The 14,359-nt window shown below is 41.6% G+C and overlaps 1 protein-coding gene across 3 annotated transcripts in view; it reads right to left on the bottom strand.

Moving 5' to 3' along the window:
- PFKFB4 (6-phosphofructo-2-kinase/fructose-2,6-biphosphatase 4) overlaps positions 1–14,359 on the bottom strand; it is a 95,469-nt gene that overhangs the window by 66,662 nt on the left and 14,448 nt on the right. The window lies entirely within an intron of this gene.

The following is a 14,359-nucleotide window of genomic DNA, read 5'->3' as shown; positions in this document are numbered from 1 at the left end:
TTATATATTAATACAATAAAGGCTTGCTCTAGTGTAAATTAGGGTATGTCCATATGACCCAATCGAATTTGGAAGAGGGTCAGGAAATAATTACATTACAATAATTGCATCTCTGTACTGTTTCTACCAATACCTTCCTGCTAGCTCCTTCACATCAAATACCACCTAAAATACATACCATGCAATACTAGTTGCTCAAATGAAGCTGCAGAGAAGTAGGGAAAAGGAAAGCAGTGATTACACATAACAAAGGAAGAAGAAGAGGAGCAAAAACCCCATTAGCTATTCCAAATAGAGTCTCAGGACCAGCACAGTCAATCCCTAGAGCTCAAAAATCAGGAGCTAGTGCCTCCTGCCCCTCCACCCTTCCCTCCAAAAGTAATCAATTGGCTTAAAAATCATGACTTTTTAAAAAGGCAATACATTATGGGGTTTTGTTTGCCTTCAGGTTTTTAATTCTTTTTCACTTGCATTTTCAAGCTTTTCTCTGCAACCATGAGAGCCTAGAAACTTACTCTTATTTTTTTTTCCAAGTGAAAGCTAAGATATTTGAATGACATAACATGAGTCCTGCAGCTAAGGCTTCAAGAAAAATACCACCAGAAACGGTGATAATTGTCAGCATTGAGCATCATATGAAGATACTATAGGAATGAGGAATTGTAACAAGGTTTTGCTGAGTTTAAAGAACTCATTTGTAGCAATACTATGGCACGTGGTGGTCTGACTTTGTGTTTGCAAACAAGAACCACCTCTCAGTTACAGAAAAGGTACATTAACAACTCTTTACAAAAGAACTCCAATTCAGCAGTTGCGTGTAAGGCAGTCAACTAACGCAAGTCATTCTTGTTATCATGGCACATGTTGAAATGCAGTTCTCATTTCTGTCTTAAGAAATATAATGGGAGTGTTGTAAGCTGTAAACATTCTTAAAAACTGAGGGGGAGGGTCATAGTACTACAGCCAATATGTCAATGCCGCTGCACATTGAAATGGCATCATTATAAATGGCTTACTCATATGAGTGATTATAATCATTTTTGCTTTTTACTGAGCGGTATCAGCGTCCAGGACACTGGGGTTTTGCCGTGTCTTGCCACCCCCTCCCTTACAGCTGTGGGCTTTTTTCTTTGTTCTGTTTAAATTCAAAGAAAACATGGAATCTTAAAACTCCCACTCTCACCCAAATATGGGGCAAAGTCTATTTGGTTTTGTGAAAGCTTGACTTCTCCCCCACTAATGGACTTCCCATGTCTTGTGAACACTTGCATAAGTGCTTAACCAAGAAGCTTAGTAGCACATGCTTAAATATGCACATGTTTAAAATGCATACAGGATTGGGACCTTGAAGTCCACCTTCTGATCTAGAGGCAAGTTTAAAAGTTAAAGTTATAAAGTCATAGTTATATGATCAGACAGTAGTACCTAACAGTTAAATTGACAAGACTGCTGGAATGAAGATTTTTTTTTAAAATTACACACATGCACACACGCAGAGTGTGTGTATGGCAAGCAAATGTCTTAAGAATGACAAGGAGAATAAAAACCAAGATACAACCTATATGTTAGGGTGACACATTGCTAAGTAGATTACATCTACACTCACCCTCCCCCACACCAAAGATTATTAACTTTTAATCTTGTAAGGGAAGTGTTAAGATATCCAGATATAAAAATGATTTTTTTTTAAACTGATCAGCTTGCATTGCATGAGCTTTCGTGAGCTACAGCTCACTTCATCGGATGCCCAGCAGATGGCACTACTTCTACTTTTTCATTTTGCAAGAGTGCAAAAGGAGCAGAACTTGACAAACCAAACTATGTTATATTAGCACTCTATACTTTATTTAATAAACCCCCTCTATCCTGCAGAATATTTAAATCTTTCAATGCTTTACACTGAAGGCTGAACTATTTCTTTAAATATAAAATATAGCTGTATAATACACACACTTTAATAACAGTTGTAGACCAAAGGCCATATGTAAAGAAGCCTTTTGAAGGTTGTTAATATGTTGCCAACTGAGGATCAGAACACAAACCTGAACTGTAGAAGAACGAGGAGTACATGTGGCACCTTAGAGACTAACAAATTTATTTGAGCATAAGCTTTCGTGGGCTAAAGCCCAATTCAACACTGCATGCATCTGTATCTATCTCTAAGGTGCCACAAATACTCCTCATTCTTTCTGCTGATACAGACTAACACAGCTACCACCCTGAAACCTCAACTGCGTAATTATATTAGATTAACATATAGTCTGATGTTCTATGCACAACAGTTACAAAGTTTTAAGAAAAGTAGTTCCTAAGCATACAGACCAGTATCATGTGGATGCTGCACGAACACAGAGAGATTCAGAATCAAAGACACACAATTCACCATTATATAAAAACATCACCACATTAATAAACACGTTAATGCTCTACAAAAGATAGTCTCATCAGCAGATTTCTAATTGACCTGATTAGCTTTCTAAAGAAATATTTTAACTATGTAATTCCTACTGGTTGGTATCTTTACTTCCTTTCATGTTTTCACTTCACAAGTCACTTACAATTAGTTTCACTTAGGACAGAAAACTGGACACAAACCAAACCTGGGGCAATGATGAAGAGAGAGGGAGCACAAGAGAGAGAGAGAGAGAGAGAGCGCATTTTATTTACTTAAGTCCCAATGCTGCAGACATTTGCATGTGAGTAACTTTAGAGGTTACTTGTGTGTAGCTGTTTACAGCATTGGAGCCAACAAGATACCAAGTTCAGCCCTTTTAAACCTTCACAAAATGTTAGCATTAAAATGTAGCAGCCACGGATACAGGAACTTATTCCAAGTCTCCCATGACTGCCTAGTTCATACAGCATTGTGTGTTTAATACACACAGTTTCAAAGTACAATAGACATGAGATTATACAAGTGTTGTTTCCTGGAAAACAAGACAAATCAATTCCTCTGGACTTTACCCAAGTAAGTCCCATAGACAATCTATTAATCCCATTCAATTTGCTAAACCATTCCATTGCAGTAGTAAACTCATGTAATAAAAAAATGTTACCATTCTGTTCACTTTACTGACCAAAAGTAGATGATCACTGTTATACACACACATCCTGAGAGGGGCCAGTCTCTCAAAATGTCAAATACTAATTTATCAGTTTTATTCATTACATTTAGCCTGAGCAATTCTGTTTCTCTGAAGAAATTCATTTTCTGCTCTGTCACAAGATCAAATAAAAAATGAATGCCTGCAGTATCAACCATACCCTACCTAATTTTAAAAGGAGGTCAGAATGGCTGATGTCTTTAAATCTTGCAGTCCTCACACACACACACACACTTGAGACAACAAACTAAGCGTGTGTATCTAGTGAAAATACAGACTCAAATCTCATTATTTTCCAAAGCAACTAAAGACAGATTTTTCACTTTCAAGCCAGGGTATCACCAGTTAGTTTAAATAATCCTTTCCTGAAATGCACTTATTTCCATAGATTTCAACTGAAAAAGAGTCCAAGTTTCAGAACCTTTAAAATGAATACACTATAGATCAGGAGAATAATTTTATGGATGTGAGAGGTATTAAATAAAAATACATCATTCATACATCCCATTAGAGATAATATGTTTGTATTCAAAGAAATTTACAAATATAAGCATGTTCTTCAATGCATGCTCTAACATACAACTTAGCTGATGATCTGCCCTACCTTTAAGCCACATTATTTGCATATAATGCCAAGGGAGCAAAGGAAATCTCTGATGGTTCCTCACTAGTAAAACAAAGCTCAAACAGCTCCTCAAAGCTGTGGCAGATCCTTAGATGGCCAGCTGACTGCCTTGTGTGTGCTAGCTGACCAACACTCAGCATGAAAATATAAGTCACTAGCCTTCTGACTGGCCAATGCTACAACATTCTCAACAGACAAAGGAAGATTGTGATTGCCACCTTATCAATTTTTTTTTTTAAGTTTGCATCGAGAAAACCGCACTCTCTAAATTTCAAGATTTGGATCTAGGGATAGAATGACAATGTGCAAAAACCACTACACACAAAACAAACATAACAAAGCAGGTTACCCACCCCTCCATGTTTAACTTTAAAACACAATCTCTAGATATCCATCTGCCAGGTCCAACCAAGGTCAGCGGGGCAGAGGAAAGACATGCTCCCCCTACCAGCATAACCTTCACATAAGGTTTGGTCATGGAAGAAACATTCTTGCCCATGTTTGTGGGAAATGGGGAACACAGATTATGTTCCTTTCTCTCTCTCTCTCTCTCTCTCTCTCTCTCTCGTGTTTACGAGATGCATGTGGCTGATGCATCACCACAAATGCACCTCACAAACACAGATGTAGAAGCAGCTGCAGATCAAGAACTGTGAACTGAATAACAACATTCCATCAAGGCAGGAGAACGCTAACCAAGATAACAAAGGAGACAACTACAGAGAAAAGTGCTGATGCTGAAAAGACTGAACACAAAAGAGAGAATCCAACAGGAAATGTCTGTAGTAATAAACATGCAGCTACACTAAACCTTGCTATGTTGCCATATTTTATAAAGTAACAAGCCGGATTAGGGTTTGGAGGGAAAGTCCAAGTAAATCCCAGGAATTGAAGGAAGGAAATGATATTGGTGATTCAACAGGTGGCTCTCTTCCCTGTCGGTTAGCACTGAACCAACACTCTTGCACAATGACAAAGCACACTGTACTTAAGGAAATACCATCTTTCAGATGATATAAAAAACAAAGATCCATTCATTCATTACCATATTAAAGAGATTCACACAGAGAATGAGACAGGTTCCGTGCCCTCAAGAGCTTCAAAAGAAAAGAATGATGAATGAGAGAAACAGATGCAACAACCAGCAAAGTGACGCAGTTTAAGTTCAGTCTGTGTTGTCTTTGTTCCATTTCTGCAATCGTTTTGATTATATAACTATTTCTCTTCTTCCCAAATATTCTGCTGCACTAATCTGCATCCCACCATTTGAAATGCCTTCCTTTCTTCCTCCACTTATTTAGCCCAATCCCTACCCAATAGTCTCTCCACCGGAATTGAAAATACAGCAAAACAAAGTACCCCAACACTTTAAGCATCCAGAACTACCAACATGGCAAAATATAGGGGAATTCAGCTGGGTCACCTTATGACCTTTCCCCTGGTAGTTCCTTCAAACTTGGGGCCTTGTTTCAAAGCCAACTGAAATTAATGGGAGTCATGCATCAGGCCCTTATTTACACTGAAGGCCGTGGAAACCTAGAAACCTGAGAACCTTTAACAATCAGTCCCTTAATATAATATTCTGTTTTAAAGAACGAGTGCAATATTGCTACCATTAGTTCTTTATTATGTATTTTATGATTATCCAGAGAGAGAGAAACCTCCATGTGTTTGCAGCACAATTATCTTTATTTCAAAGGTTGGTTCATGTTAACACGTGAACATCAAAAGCCATACATGAGTCAGTGTATGAAAAAATAAGCTTTTTGTAATTCATACTTTTTGAAAAAACGGTTTCATTTTAAAAATGTACACATTATGGTTAGGTTTCCTAGCTGTAGGCCAGACTATTGCAGAGGTGAGTCAACAAGACAAATTATCTGGGAATGAGCAACCATTAAAAAAAGAATTCTGTTCAGTGCTAAACAAATCAGAAATAACCTAGCAGCTTAGACCCTAAACTTAAACAAAGCTATGCAAATGCGTAATGTAAGGAAAGATTCCCCAAGCTGTGTTATAATAGTACTGCTTCACTAAATTACCTCAGTTTTCAGACAATTTAAAGGCAAGATAGTGCAGACTGAGGAGTAGAACACTGTTAGCAAGTACATCAAGTGAGAAACTAATTCACATCCGTATTAATAAAACTCATCTCAACACATCTGATGAAGTAAAAGAATTGATAGGGTTTAGTCATCCAGTTACCTCATCCCAACACCTCTTTTGTGGGAGAGAAAGTAAATACCCAATGAATTTGCATTTATGTTGTTTCCCAGAATCATTCACTAAAACATCCCAACACATCTTGCCCAGACAATGAGTTACAAGCCATGGATATGTAGCCCTTAGAGGAGCATTTGTGAATGTCTGGGTTGATTCTCACCGTTTGGTGCAGAATAATAAATTACATAGTAATGATCTGAGCTAATGGTAACCAGATATTGGAATACTGACTGCATCTACAGTTTTGAAGATTTGCTTAGTGTTAGTACAGAAGAAAATTATGCTAATACACATTTGAAATGCCCATTTGGAACACATGCATCTCTCAGGAGCACACAGAATCTATAAGATTGCATTATAAATTAATTAATATGATTGGGATACAACTTAACAGAGAAGAGTAATATCACAACAGCCTAGATACTATATGAGTAGGGCCCTACCAAATTCACAGCTGTGAAAAACGCATCACAGACCATGAAATCTGGTCTCCTCCGTGAAATCTGGTCTTTTGTGACTTTTACCCTATGCTATACAGATTTCACGGAGGAGACCACGATTTCTCAAACAGGGGGTCGCCAGGATATTGTAGGGGGGTTGTGGTATTGCCACCCTTACTTCTGCGCTGCCTTCAGAGCTGGGTGGCTGGAGAGTAGCAGTGCAGTACAGAAGTATGGGTGAAAATACGATACCATGCCATCCTTACTTCTGCACTGCTGCTGGCAGCGGCGCTGCCTTAAGAGCTCGGTGCCCGGCCAGCAGCTGCTGCTCTCCAGCCATCCAGCTCTGAAGGCAGCGCAGAAGCAAGGACGGCAATACCACGATCACCCCCCCTACAATAACTTTGCACTGTCCCCCACAACCACCTTTTGTATCTGGACCCCTACAGCTACAACATTGTGAAATTTCAGATTTAAATATCTGAAATAATGAAATATACTCTTTTCAAAATCCTATGACCACGAAATTGACCAAAATGGACCGTGATTTGGTAGGGCCCAATAATATGAGAATCCCAAGCACAGCCAAATGGTTGAAGCACAACACAGCAAAGAATATTTTCATTTGCTAAGGAGATGAACAGTCACTCATTGCTCTACTATCACAATCATTTCCTCCTTTGTTACCCTTATGTAAACCCAAACCCATTCTCAGATGCTTGATCTTAAGTGAAGCTTTACTCCCCCCTCTTTTAATATATGAAGAAGTCAGTTAATCAGCACTATGATTAACCAGGTTCAGAGAGTTTATACAGAAACAGAACAAAAAAATAATATTGGAGGGCGGGGGGATGGGGAAGTACACCAATTAGCTGCTGATGCACTCATGTAAAAATACCCTAGTTTTAACGTTTACAGTGGCCTAAGATAGTGTACAGACTTATGCTAGTCCACTTTAGCTCACCTCCTCTTCCTTTAAAGTTGAAATATTGTGAGAACAGCAGCTATTTTGCAAACTAGTCAGGCAACACCACCCCTCCAAAAAAACCTGTACAACATTATAATATCTTCATACACAATGAGGAAACAATGGTCCAGATCCTCAACTGATTTCCATTTTCTCCAGATGAGCGTCTGGCACAATATCTTTAACAATTTCTGCTTTAAACCTGCCAATTATAGGGTAAGGATAGACCAATGCACATGCTGATTAAAAGAATTTTATTGTGTACATTTCTGAAAACATAAGTGTTTAAATCCTGTAACTAACTTTGTACAGACTTGGGAGTTCAAACTAAATATGGGGGTGAGGGAGGTGTGTGCGTGCCTGTCTGTCTCTGGGGAGATGCATACAGAGAAGTACCAACATACTGTATAGTAAAGAGAAATGACACAGCATCTACAGAAGTTACACAATTTCTTTAAAGGACCCAGAGGTGTAACTGAAAACACCCTCCATTTCCAACATGGTAAATCTATTGAGAACTGTCATGCCTATGCCTTGTTCTGGTAGCAACCAATGAGGTTACTACAGCAACAGCACGTACTAAATTATGCAATCTCTAGGCTGTCTGTGGGTGTGTTGTGAAACATTTAAAACAGTCTTTGTCCTTCCTGGAATTATGATACAGCACTGTCAGTTTCACTTGCAAGTGGATTCAGCTGTTTGGAAATTGTGATGCAAGTCAGAAGGCCTGATGCTTAAAAGCATTCAGAATATTTGAGGAGGAAGAGGCAGGGGGAAAAGAGGAATCTCCTAGTCACTGTGATGTTTCCATAATCTTTTCTGGGCAGATTAAATGACAACAGTATTGACTCCCATGACCTGGAAAATGTTCTTATTAATATTCCGTTCTGTTAAGGTAAGTTTGATACAACAGCTCTGCACAATTCACAGTTTGGTTTTGCTTGTGTGGAAACCAAGATACAGTTAAAGAAACACTGAAGGAAAAAAATGTACAGCATTTTAAACAAATCCTTACTTGTGTTAATAGCACTTGACATTTTTTCAATTTAAAAATTATTTAATATTTTCAGCATATGCTCTGTTTACTCCTTACATTTACAGGATCTTGGCTGAATGAAAAATAAGATGCCATCACAAAACAGTAGTAGTAATGGAGGGTCTTCAAGATGTAAAGTCCCTATCTGTTTTCCACCGGTGGGTACATATGTGCATCACATGCCTGAGTCCTGAGTGGAGTGGTGTGCTTGTTTTTCTTTTTGATTTTTACAAGCAGTGTCCATTGGCCCACACATGCACTGTAGCTCTCCTTGTACTCCAAACCGAGGGCATAAAGGGTGGTGCGGGTCAACGCCTCTACAATTTACCATTATTACCGCAGCCCAAACAATCTGCAGCAGAGGGGATGAAGGGTGGGTAGAGGAATACAGATAGGACCACACATCTCGAAGAACCTCCAGGCAAGTAACCTCCATTTCTTCTTTTTCCAGTCATGGTCCCTATGTGTATTTCACACATGAGAGATTAACAAGCAGTAGTCAAACAGGCAGAGCCGACGTGGGGGGGCCATGCAGGGTCACATGTCCCCCCCCCCCGGAATTTGCTACTCGGCTTACATGGGCTGAGCATGCTCAGTAACACTGCTAAAGCCGACCTCCCCCACCAAAGTTGGCAAGCAGAGGACATCTCTGCAAACAGGAGTTGGGTGTGAGGATATTGAAGTGATAGCTAACTGTAGTACTGCTGTCTCCACAGCTGTAGCCATGGTGGATGACTGGACCAGAGTGCAATGTCTGATGAAGGTATGCAAAGAACTTCAAGCAGCTGCACGACTTATCTAATAGAGATATGTCTCTTAGAGATGACGATGAAGCAGCTTGCCCTCTGGTGGGGGGAGATGCGAGCTACTTGGTAAAGGGTAATACAACTGAGATCCATTTAGGAAGTCTCTGCACCAATACAGCTTGACTCCTTAATTGGGTTGCTATGGAAACAAGTAGTTTAGGTATCTTTCTAATGTCCTTTGTAGATAAAAGGCCAAAGACCTTTGGATATCCAGAGAACACATCCTTCTCTCTACCTCCAAGGCATGCAGTTTAGAAAAAAAAAATACTGGTAAGAAAAAAAAGATTACCTGACTCTCATGAATCTCAGAAACTACTTTAGGGATTAATCTGGGGTGAGAGCATAATGAGACCTTTTCTTATAGAAAGTAATATATAGCAGGTAAACCATGAGCACCCCCAGCTCACTGACTCTTCTGTTAGAAAGGCCACCTGCACAGACAGATGGACCATAGAACATGTGGTTAGAAGCTCAAAGGGAAATTTAGAGAGAGACGACCAAACAAAACTGAGGTCCCACTGACATGCAAACTTCACCAATGGAGGAAACAATTTGAGAAGCGCCTTCAGAAATCTAGTTGCAACAGGTGAGTGAAGAACATACAGTGATCCATCGGAGGATGGAAAGCACTGATTGTTGCTAAATGCACCAGCAAAGAACTGAGCGTGAGACCCGAAGGACTTCAGATTAAGTACATACTCTAAAATAGCAGGGATCCTAGCAGATTCTGGAGACAAGTGGCAATGATGAGCCCAAGGGGAGAAATGTTTTCATTTTGCTGAGTAACAGCTCCTCATAGAATTCTTTCTGCTTTGGTTTGGAATGCATCCCTCTGGAACATGAGCGCTCGATTTCCAATGCCTACCCAAATAACAGGCTCCGAGTTGCAGCAGTCCTGGACGGGGTGCCTGAATCTGCCCCTGTGCTGTGTTAGAAGGACCAGAAATGGGGTGATGTTCATGGGTGGTCAAAGCGAGAGCTTAAGTAGATCTGCAAAACCAGAAGTATCTGGGCCAGTTGAACACAATCAGGATGACCCAAGCTCAGTCTTCGTGGATCTTCCATAGAACTTGTGGTATCAATAGATTAGGAGGGAAGGCATATGCCAGGTGATCCTTCCATGACATCAGGAGGGCATCTACCATTGACCCTTAGAGTACAAAGGAAATTTCCTGTTCACCCACAAGATGAAAATTTTCCAGCTCGGCATTCCCCATTGGGCAAAGATATTGTCAAGAACCAAATTGTGAATCCTCCACTTGTGATTTGAGGGAAAAAGTTTATTCAGGCTGTCCGCTAGGGAGTTTTACACCCCTGGTATCTATGCTGCTGATGGTGCACCGGCCATCACATAACCCTAAGTCCAGAGAGTGACTTCCTCTATGCATAGAGGGAGAGAAGTTGTCCCCTGCTTAATTATATATTATACTTTTTGTCATGTTGTCCAACATTATTTGGACATGTCTGGATTGGATGAGTGGGAGGAAGGCACTGCAGGCACAACAGACCACTAGTAAACATATGTATTCTGGACTCGCACAGGGTCCAGGCACCTTGTACCATTTGTCTGAGTTAGGGCCCTCCAGTTTTTGGCAAATTGGGCAAGGTGTCCTTCAAATATCTGAGGAGGGGAATGAAGAAGCATCAATAAAAGGGACGCATGTCTCTAAAGTCCCATCCAAAGAAACTCTGGAGGTTCAGAGTACGAATTGGTGGTGGATGTTGCAGAGGCTGGGTTCCTGGGTTTATAAATCCTCTATTCTTACATGGTGGCTCCTGGGGATATTGGTGATATAAAGGCTGAGGAGGCAGTCTTGTCCTACACCCTTGTCTATGGTGTTTTTTCTTCAGGGCAGGGGTATAGTTGCCCAGTGAGCGAAGCATTGTCCAAGTCCTCAAGGGATTGGAGACACTCATCTGTCTTCTTGCGGAATAGCCTGACTGGATCAAAGGACTGATCTTGGATGGTATTCTACACCTCTCTAGGGAAACCTGAGGGTTGCAGCCATGAGTCTCTCCTCATAAAAATAGTTGTTGCATCCCACTAAATGCAGTATCTGCTGTGTCCACCACAGCCTGGAGAAAGTTTTGGCCACCAATCTGCCCTCATCCACCTTAGTGCCGGTTCTAGCCTCCTCAGGGAAAATGTCCTTAAAATCCATAAATTTAGCATAAGTGGCCAAATCAAATTTGGCCGAAAAGGCCTGATAGTTAAAAATCCTGAACTGGAGATGAGGTGGAAGAGAAGACCTTTCTCCACAGGAGGTCGAACCACTTGAGTACCTTATCAGAGGGAGCAGACTTTGGGTGTTGTCGCTTAGATTGCTCTGCAGCCACCTGCACCACCAAGAAGTGAGGTGGTGAGTAATAGAACAAACACTCACCTCCTTTGGATGGAACAAAGTAACACTTCCCTGCTCTCTTAGAACTGGGAACACAAGAAGCAGGAGTGTGCAAAACTGTCTTTGTTGGGACCAGATGGCCTTGATGGGGACGACTACTTAACTAGGCCCAGAAAGCTGCAGAATGTCCAGTAATCTGTGCTTAGCCTCCTGGTCTTCCTCAAGCTGAATCTGTAGTTCTGTCACCACCCTGCGCATGAGTTCTTTATATTGTTTTAAATCATCTAGCAGAGCCGGAGAAGAAGTAGTAACTGCTTCATCTGGTGATGACAAAGAAATTTCTCCTGAGACCGTCAGAACTTTTGGATCTGCTCACCCTCCTCCAAATACTCCAACAGGGCCAGTTGTGGATGGCCAGGTGATGGCAAATATGGCTCATGCACTGATTCTGGGTGTCTAGGGTTGGACTCCCTCACCCCCAATATAGGCAATAAGATGGATCAACTGGCAGAGGAGGACCACGTGGCACGGGGTACCATCTGTTTCTTGGCCAGTCATGTTTGGTTGGAGGCCAAAAGACTAATCTTCTAGGGCTTGTCCCATGTCACCTCCACCTGGTACTGCAAAGACTTCTGTGGGGCCTCTGCCTCATCCAAAAAGAAAGTTGGATCCTATACTACCATCAGAACAGACAGTGCCGATGGCTGCACGTCGAAGTTGGCAGGTGAGACGGGAGAGCAACGCTGCACCTTTGGAACAGTCTCTTCTTTAGTGTAACAATGGAACAGAGATGATCCCCATAGGAGGGATGAATGCAGATAGGGAAGGGCAAAGATGTCCTTCAGGGAGACATTGTTTTTAGACCGCTGTATGGTACAAGTCCATTGACGGGGCTGTCAGAAATGGATCTTACTTGGCCACCATAGAAGTTGGCACCTTCTGGGACCCTATTGATATCAGTACTGCATCAGCTCTAGAAGTGGATGGGCACACCAGGAGCTGTTTATCCTGAGACTTCACCATCAAAGCTTACATCAGAACCATCAGATCCATACGCTGCCTCCTCCTGCCAAGAAGATTTACTCAAATGTAAGTCCCTAGTGCCCATGTGCGCAGGCTCTCCCAACTTTGATGCGGTTGGTGAGGAATCCTCTCTCTTCGGGGAAGTTGTAGACAAAGATGATTTGTCCATATGCTTATGAGAGTGCCCCTACTCTTCTGTAAAGCCTTTTGCTTAGGCTTACCAGTCTTAGCCTCCATTCCCAAACTAGTACTCGGAAAGGGACTGCTTGCTTGCTGAAACTGATGTATGGAGGGACAGGGGGGTCCCCAACCCAGATATGATTGGGGTCTGATTGCCTTCTCCATCAGATATCTTCTAAGTCTCCGTTCCCAACTCTCAAGTTCTGGGAGGGAAGAGAGCAAAATGCCGCACTTGGCAGAGATGCGAGCTTCAGCCAGGCCGCAGAGACAATGTTGATGTTCACGGCTGACAGAAAAGGAGCATGGGCATAATGCCAGACTTCTCAGCAGGGGAAAAAAGCCACCGGGTATGGAAGAAAGGGGGGGGGGGGAACACCAGGGCTGGCCCACAACATTTTGGCACCTGAGAGGGGGAGCTTAAATGATGCCCCCATGCCCGGGCCAAAACTTTGGAAGGTCTCAGTTCTGCCTTCTTCCTGTTCTACTGCTCTCATGGTACTGCTCTGTTACCTACCCCAGTAAAGGAGAACAACTTAAAATGCCTTGTTCAAAAATTTTAAGTAACACTTAACTTTCAAACGCCTGAACAGCAAATGTAACTTTTCTCGTCTGCATGGTAAACACTGGCATTTTTATCTGTCTGAATAATCAAAGTGGTGCTTTCCATGCCTTCTTGGTTGCAAAGATTTGAACTGCTTCCTGAAGGTCCACAGTCTGGGCCAGCTCATGCTCTATTGAGATGGATGCAAGGCTGACCAGCCTCTCCTGTGTCATTGTGGAGCGTAGATGTGTTTTTATTAACTTCAGCTTGGAGAAGCTGCATTCTCCACTGGCAACTGTTACAGGAAGTGTTAGAAGTATGCACAGAGCAACAAAAGCATTTGGAAAAAGAGTGGTCATCTAATTTGTGCACATATATTCCAGAGCAGCCTTTGGAGTTGATCCTGCTGAAATGTATCTTGACAGGGCTTTCAGTTCATCACCTAAAATCACTCGCATCAATATCGCGCATGTCATCATGTGTCAACACTGTCTCTAGTGCCCTGCATTGCTGGTGTAGGTCTTCTTCAGGTATAGTGAGGAGTTTTGGAATATCATACAACATCCCCAATATACTGCTGTGTTCCTTGAGCTGCATTAAACTGACTGTATTGCACAATCTAGCACCTGGTTAAAGAATTCAACTTTGAATTGTTGTTTGGAGTCTCTTATGGGATTATCCCGTGCCTCATAATCAAAATATCTTCTTCGGTGACTCTTGTATTCTTGAATGGGTGGGAAAATAGCTTCAGTGTCAAGTTCCTTTGCCAACTTCTGTGCACTCTTCAGAACGTTTTGAAGTCCCCCATCTGACCGGTAAGACTGTAGGTACGACTTTGCTTTGTTGAGTTGTTCCATTGCTCCAGATATATCAAGGTCAACACCTTGGAGTCTCTTGGTTACAACATTTATTTCAAACAGTATGTCATGCCACAACACTACGCCACACAGAAATTTGAAGTTATGTATGTTTCTGGTGATTCCATTTCCCTCTGCCACTGTTCTCCCACGAACAGTTCCTGTCATAGCATTATCCTCCATAATGGCAACTGTGGCATCATCTATCATCCCAA

The sequence above is a fragment of the Caretta caretta genome, chromosome 7 (genome assembly GCF_965140235.1).
Source record: "Caretta caretta isolate rCarCar2 chromosome 7, rCarCar1.hap1, whole genome shotgun sequence".
NCBI classification, from domain to species: Eukaryota; Metazoa; Chordata; order Testudines; family Cheloniidae; genus Caretta; species Caretta caretta.
This window is presented reverse-complemented; position numbering and strand designations above follow the sequence as displayed.